The sequence below is a fragment of the Psammomys obesus genome, unplaced genomic scaffold (assembly GCF_907164565.1).
Source record: "Psammomys obesus unplaced genomic scaffold, mPsaObe1.curated_primary_1811, whole genome shotgun sequence".
NCBI classification, from domain to species: Eukaryota; Metazoa; Chordata; class Mammalia; order Rodentia; family Muridae; genus Psammomys; species Psammomys obesus.
In genome coordinates, this window is record NW_026587759.1 from 4946834 (window position 1) to 4955135 (window position 8302).

The window sequence follows — 8302 nt, forward strand, 5'->3', positions numbered from 1 at the left end:
TGTACACCTAAAGAAGATAAACAAGATAGTGGGCCTGGGATAAGATTATCAATCCTCACTTAGAAAAGATAAATGGGATGGACATTTGAAGCAGGAGAAAACAATTAACAGGACAGAAGCCTACTACAGAGGGCTTCTGAAAGACTCTACCTAGCGGTGTATCAAAGCGGATACTGAGACTCATAACCAAACCTTCAGCAGAGTGCAGGGAATCATATGAAAAAGGAGGAGTTAATATGACCTGGAGAGGACTCCATAAGGACCAAATATATCTGGGTACAGCAGTCTTTTGTGAGACTGTATCTCCAACCAAGGACCGTGTATGGATATTACCTAGAACCCCTCCTCGGATGTAGCCCATGGTATCTCATTATTTAAGTGGGTACCCTAGTAAGGGGAACAGGGACAATTTCTGATATGAACTCAATGGCTGGGCTCTTTGACCTCCCCCACCCCCTGAGGGAAGAGCAGCCTTGCTTGGTCACAGAGGAGGACATGGCAGCCAGTCCTGAATATACCTGATAAGCTAGGGACAGATCAAAGGGGAGGAGGACCACCTCTATCAGTGGATTTGGAAAGAGGCTTGGAGGAGATGAGCGAGGGCAAGTGGGATTGGGAGAGAATGAGGAAATGGGCTACAGCTGGGATACAAAGTTAATAAACTATAACTATTATTAAAAAATAAAAAATTTAATTATAAAAGAGAGTTATACACTCTTGAAGGGAATGTAAATTAGTGTGCTCATTATGAAAAATGTATGGAGTTATTCAATAAAGTTAAAATAATACTACTACATGGTACAACTATCCCACTACTAAGTATAGTCAAAAGATATGAAATCAGTATCTAACAATGAAGTCTATACTCTTGTCTTACATTCTTCCTACTAATAACAACGAAACAGAGACAACATAACTACCTATCAGTGGACTAATAGATAAAGAACATGTGAATATCTGTCTATCTCTAACTATATCTATAATTATCTCTATCTCTCTATCTCTAACTCTATGCTATCTATGGTTAGCTATATCATCTACATCTATTTGTGATCTATATCTATGCATTTATCTATTGTTATCATCCGTCTAGCTATTTATCTATCTATTTATGGTCTATCTATCTACTGTCTATCTATTTGAACACTATACACTCCTAAAAAAGAATGAAGCCTGACTTCTGTTTGTAACACAAGGATGAACAATCCTTTATGTTCATTGAAGTAACTCAGACACAGAAATCAATACCACATTCTCTCATTCATCCTAGTCTATCTCATTGAGATATAGCAGTATTTCACAAAATACATATAATTTATGCTATTGTATAACTGATAAAATAAATATAAATTTATAATTGAAAATATTTGAACAGTGTTTTTTGTTTGTTTTTTTTTTCTTGATAAAAATTGAAGTAGGACTCATATGATAGCTAGGCTACATTTACAAACCATTCAAAGAGCTCATTATTTAGAAATTTTTTATTTAAGTTATAAGCTCAACACAATCATGAAGTAATGAAGTATAGAAAGCATCTTTATTTATTGCCAGAATGATCTCAGCTAGTCAACACTGTTGCTTTATTTTATTAAGGTCTATGCCCTCACTGCAGATTATTCAAAACACTAAATTTTTCTTCACAACATTACATAATATGATGGTTATTCTCATTTACATTTTAAGAGAAAAAACATGAGTCCTACTTTATTATTATAAAAAGACAAATGTACATATCTCTATAAACAACAACCAAACACCAAAGAAATCACTATATTCAGAAATACACAAATAAGTTTCTTCACATTTTAGAGAAGATAAGCTTATGGGTTATCCCATATGGTCCCCAGAATTGCTTCCCTCTATTCTTTGAGGCTTTTTTGTTGTTGTTTGTTTCTTGATACCAAGATACCCTTTAGATACCCAAAAAGAATGTGTCCAGAGACTCCTGAATAAAATGAAGTCAGGATTCACATACATGTTTTAATAGAAAGAACTAGTTAAAGCCATAGGAGGGAAATGATTGTCTTCATTTTGGGGAAAAAAATTAACTTTAATTAAAGCTGAAACTTACAGATCCATGGAGCTCAGTAACCAGCCAATACAGTCTACTTTCTGAGTTCCAAGTTATTGAGAGATGTTAACACAAACACACACACACACACACACACACACACACACACACACTCAAGAATAATTTATGGAAAATGTCATTTTGAATTTGTATGTTATCCTCAGCAAGCATGTACATAAACTGTCATACACCTGAACAGATTATCTCTCTCTCTCTCTCTAGTTCTGGGATTATGAAGAAAACTCAGATGAATCATAAGTAGTAAGTTTTATATTATCAAAATCCACAGAACTTTGTCTTCACAGTATAAGCAGTGCTGAAACTGTATTTTATATATTTTAATAAATATTTTAGGCTTTATTCAACTTTATTTCAGATGATACAGCCTGATAACTTCAAATATAACACAAATTTTAAAACAGATGGGTAGAGATTTTTATGAACATATTTACAATGGACCCTGTTTAGGCTGAGCGCAGTACAGGTCTGTCCCATGTCTGATATTATTTCATACAGAAATGTTTCCTTTGGGATCTGGAATATACATACACATACAAACATAAACATACATAGATGCTTAGATATATTCTAGTAGGGATAATAAATACACCATTGGCCAAAAAAAAAAAAATAGTTCAACCTTCCTAAACCTCAGAAAAATGCAAGCCAATACCAATACAATGTATAATCATATATACACATAATTGAGATCAAACCCTAATCTAATAAAAATTTATGTATTATATTTATATGGTTATCTCAAAATAATTTTATATGCTATTTTTGTGCATTTGACTGTGAGAAAAACTTCATCAAACTTCGATATTTTGTATTTTATACTTTTTTACTATTGGTCTATTGATAGACATTTAGTCTCATCCACAATTTGGCCTGTATGAAGACTGCTTCAATTACCATAGGGATACAAATATGTGAATTTCATTCTCTATGACATATTAAAGGAGTGGCAGTGATTAATAGTAGCGATGTTATGTTTTTAATCTTTTGAAGAGCCTCTATGCAGGTTTTTTTTTTGTTTTCTTTTTGTTTTTTTTGTTTTTTTTTGTTGGTTGAGTTAAATAGAGTCCATTCATTTAGAAAGATCATTTATGAACACCCTAACAACATTTATTTCTTGCTTTCTTCATGGCCATTCTTCTTGGAGTGAAAGCAGTTTTGTCGTATTTTGCAAATAGCTAGGATAATAAGTACTTTGTTCATGTGAGTTTTGGCCATGTATATTTATTCATTTAAAAAGTTCAGTTTATTTCTCTTCTCCATTTGTTAATTGGATTTACTCTTCCTTTTTTCTCTTTTAAACATAATCTTTTAAATACATCAGAAACATTCATTCAACACAAAATTATGTTTGAAAAATCTACCCTTTGATACAAAAATTTAATTGAGAGATGATATATCTTTCTTGTGAGAAAAATTCAGGAAGTTACAGTCTTATCAAGCACTATGTTCAGGACTGGACTCAGGAATTTAAACTCCATGTTTTCCAATTAGTTGCTCCCAAGCTGAACATAGCTAGACTAACCCAACAGCTGGTTCAAATTCACGAATTAAAAAGCTACCTTTTATGCTGCTATTTTTCAAACATGCACAGATTTTAGTGGGTACACAGCAATGTCAATTTTCTCATTTAAACCTTCTAATTAAATAAATTATGCAATCAAAATAACAGGAATATACTTTTGCTATGTCTAATGCAAACATATTTCAGCATTTTAGCCTTTTTGCTTGATTTTACTCATGTAAAAAGCTGTTATTTTTGTTTGGAGAGAAACAGAATGGTCATGAAGAATATTAAGGGTCTTTTATTTCATAAGTGAATTATAGTAGCAAACATTTATCATTTTGCAAGCTTGAAATCTCTTCCCCACGACTTTGATTTCGATGTAGGCTTTCTGCCTTTGTAAGCAGCATTAGTGGTAGAAGGAGTTCATCCTAGGTTTAGATAGCACAGGTGCTTCAGCCTACAAACACTGAAAGCATTTCAGTGATGTATCTATGGTAATTACATAACTTCTCCAACTTTAATTTTAAAGTCGCCTACTCTTTGACTTTTCATAAAACTTGTATCAACATTTTCAAATATGAAGAATAATATATATGCACCATATGTAATTAGCCGCAATTATTATTTCTAAATTAGCAAATTTGAGCCTTTACCTGCCATTAGCATTCCATTATACACAAATAAAGAGGAACTCTTTAAACACAGATTAATTGTTGTGAAGTCATTTAATTTCTTCTTATGAAATGATTTTAGCTTAAAAATACAGTTATTTTTATGGATCAATTGTTTATCAAATTGTATACATATTTTATTATTGAAAAACTTTTGTTGTGATTTATCAATATTAATTTTTAGTTTCTGGATAATTAATTAAGAACTGTTCTAAATAACAGCTACATATGTCTATAAATACACTATATATGAATGTACATAACAGGTATTTAGTGTTTACATTTGTAATTTAGACCTTGCCAACTGAAGAGATTCATCTTTTATTATGATACAGCACAGAAGGAGCAATGCAAACAGTGTTAAACTAACCAATAGTTTAATAATGCTTTTTTTGTATGATCAAACTACATACTTGCTAATCTGTGGACAAATTGAAGATAATGTTACAATAAATCAGAACTACTCAGAGAGGCAGAATTTTCATGTCAATCTTTTCATTTCAAATCAATATTATATCTGTACTTTTAACAGAATTATGAAAACTAGAAGAAAGAGTATGGATTTGTCAATAGATACACTTCTAACACTACCTCTCCTAGTTTTGAGCTCTCTGGAATTTCTTTACTGAATAGTGTTTTCAGAAATTAAACATAAATTGTCTTGAAGTAGAGCCAATAATCTGGAATCAGACATTGGGAGGCATCTTGACTCTACTACAAAACAGCTGCTCAACCTCGGCAAGTTACTTACTGTCAAGTGACCTGAGCAAGTGTCTGATCCTCACTATTTTCCATGTATGGTTTAAGATGACCCACCCATAGTTCATTTTAACCTACCGGTAAGCAAATTGAATACTTAGAAGCATAACACTTCTCTGTATATGAGGACAGTGACATGTGGTGGTCTTAGCCATAATTCTTTATCAGGTTATTCAAAGTCAAATCTATAGCACAGAACACAAACAGAATTTCAACCTCAACTGACTGCTGTGGTGTACAGGCTCTTATGCAATGGACCTCTGTGCCATTACTTCATGACAGCTCACAGACACTTTAGAATAGTAAGTGTGTGGCACTAAGTAAGAAATATGAAGTGGCTGACACAATAGGTGCATGACGTTATTCCTCTCACTTTAATTACTATTATATTTAGTCAGTTACTTATTTATGAATTGTCACTCCTGTTTACATTTAACTTGTCAAGTGTTTATATAGGACTACAGATGGCTTAGAAAGATCCACTTTGTTAAGTACATTCCTAGGCCTGGAGTTCAAATACCTTTAAAGCATGTAACTTGTTTGCCTTCAGCCTTATGTCTTCCAGCCTCCAAATATGTCCATCACCAGTAGTTCTCTGAAGATAGTTTTGCCATTCCACACAGATAGACATTGTGATTCACCTACTGTTAACTCTCTCTTAGCTCCCTCTGGCCTCCTGATGAAAGTCATGCTCACACACCCAGGAAAGGCTGATCCTCTTATCTATATCTGCATAGCTTTCCATGTATGCCAGAATTTACAGCTCAGTAAACAAGGTAGGCTTGGGTTATCTCAACACACAGTAAAAATGTCTGCAAAGAAGTGGCTTGGCTTTTAGCATTTTAGTATTCCCAGGACTCTGTACAATAACTGGAACTGCAGGCATGCAGTGGGCCTTATTGAATTTTTCTGATAACACAAAATTCATTTCTTAAACTTGATTTGCTCTCGAGAAGGTTTTGGAAAGAGGAATTCCCAGTAATAGACCCTCTTCCAGGAATCAAACATTAGGCTTTTTTTTTTTTTTCAAAAATGTATTCTGTACAACAGTTTGCTAGTGCAGACAGAATGGTACCATAGTGGAATAGACCAGAGAGTAATTAATTCTGACAGGCTTGCCCTTGACATCACATAATTCATTAGGATATTTATTAATTTAGCAAATATTTATTGAATAGTGTTGCTGAATATAAAGGGTAAGAAGGAATCCATATCCCGATGGTATTGAAACATACCTTGTCTCTGAAAAGTCTTGCAATAAAGAAACAGCTTCACCTTATTTCCAAAATATATTCTGATATATGTGATCAGAATCTATTTTTCACATTTCACCACTCCAGATGCATGACTCAGAAAATATTGCCAGTCAAAGTTACACATTCAGATAAGACTTTTTCTCTCCTAACCTCTTAATATTTTTAAAAAACATTACTTATTCATATAAGAAAAAAGTAAATAAGGAAAAAGTAATTATGTCATTTAATCAAAACTTAAATTATTCTGAGTATTTAAATTATTGTATATTTAGACTAAATGGAGTTACAATGTTGTCAAACTGATGGTTGCTACTAATAATAATGTGAAGCAAAAGTCTCTAGAAATCCCTCCTCCCCCTGCTGCCAGAAGTAGAAGCAACTAACCTGTTTCAAAAAGGAGTCACTTACTTGTGGGTGCTAAGTTCCTGGGTGTGCCATGCTTGACCCAGTCCTCATTCCTACCTTTGTCAAGATACTGTAATACAGATTTTGAAACTTAGTCTGGAATTTACCACTAAATTTAACAGAAACAAGAAAAATCAAACACCACCCTTCTGTGTTTCTTCTGAAATGGGGAATGCAGAGTTAGGCTATATCAATGGCTAGAACAATTAGTTTTGTAAATTCCTCTTTTTTTTTTGGTTTTAGGAACTTTATTTTCCTTCTGTTTTTTTACCCTTTACTCAGGTGTCTGCAGAGGAGTTCAGGACCACTCAGTGTTGGCCCCAAACCACTCAGTGACCAGTCCTCAGTGGCTGGCTGGGCAGTCCAGCCTTCAGGAGGGAACTGCTGGATGGGCACAGAGGGCACTGGCACAGCCTTGGATCAGTCTGCCACCATGGGCTGAGCAACAGTGAACTCAGGAGCTGGCGCAGTCCATTCACCTGGAATTCCTCCTTTGTCACTGCCATCTCAGCAGCAGCCTGCTCCTCCTTCTCAATCTTCTCTGGGTCTCTGTAGAAGTAAAGATCAGACATAACCTCTCATGGGTGCTCACAGGAGAGAGCGCCACGCATGCAGCATACTTCCCAGGCCAGCATATACCACATCAGACTCACTGAGTGAGCTCCCTCGTTGCAGGGGATGGCAATGTCCACAGAGTGCAAAGGAGATGGAGGGCAGGATGACATAAGAGGCCTCCATGAGGGGCTGGTGGTCAGCCCTAGGATCAGTCACCAACAGAAGCTGTGGCTCCCTGAAGGCTGCTTTGATCTGGTTAGTGAAGGTCCCAGGTGTGAAACGGCCAGCAATTGGGGTGACTCCAGTGGCAGCAGCAAGCTTCAGCACAGCTCGCTGGCCAGTGTTCCTGGAGGAGATGACATGACGCTGACATCAGCAGGGTTTTCAATGGCAGCAACAGCCCGAGCTGCAAGCAACAGCTTCTCCCAGGTCCTCTTCAGACTTATGATGTAGATACCATTACTCTTCTTTTTGAAGATGTATTGTTCCATCTGAAAGTCAAGGTGGGTACCACCAAAGTGGGTTCCTGCAGTGGAGAATTTGAGGACATCCTCCTCCTTCATCTGCAGGACATCAAGGGCTCCGGACATCGTGTAAGTTTCCCCTTTGAGTTCTTCCAGGAATCAAAAACAATGCATTATGGACCTGACCCCAGGCTATCTATTACTAAAACAAAAGTCCCCTTTTCAGACCTACTTGACCTTCACATTTTACATTTTTTTCTTTCATGTCTATGTACATGTTTAATGAGTAGATATAGGTGTATGCATTCATATTGTCAAGTGTGTCAGGCAGAGCTGATAGAAGGCGTCTACATTAATTTTGCTCTGCTTAGTTTTTGGGATAGGGTCTTTAAGTGGATGTGAAGCCCGCAGTTTTGCCTATATTGGCAGGCTGACCAGCCCTAAATATCTGTGCATCTGTACCCTGCAGATACTGAGTTACAGAACTCAGACAGTGCCACTCAAATTTTATTAGTGCATTAAGTGCTTAAGACCCAAACTCAAATCCATCCTTCTTCAGCAAGCCCTCAATCACTAAGAAATCTTGCAGCCACATT

The 8302-nt window shown here is 35.7% G+C and overlaps 1 pseudogene; it reads right to left on the minus strand.

Annotated features, from left to right (window-relative positions):
• Positions 1 to 6954: 6954 nt before the first annotated feature.
• LOC129674145 (40S ribosomal protein SA-like) lies at positions 6955 to 7832 on the minus strand (annotated as a pseudogene).
• Between the last annotated feature and the right edge of the window lie 470 nt (positions 7833 to 8302).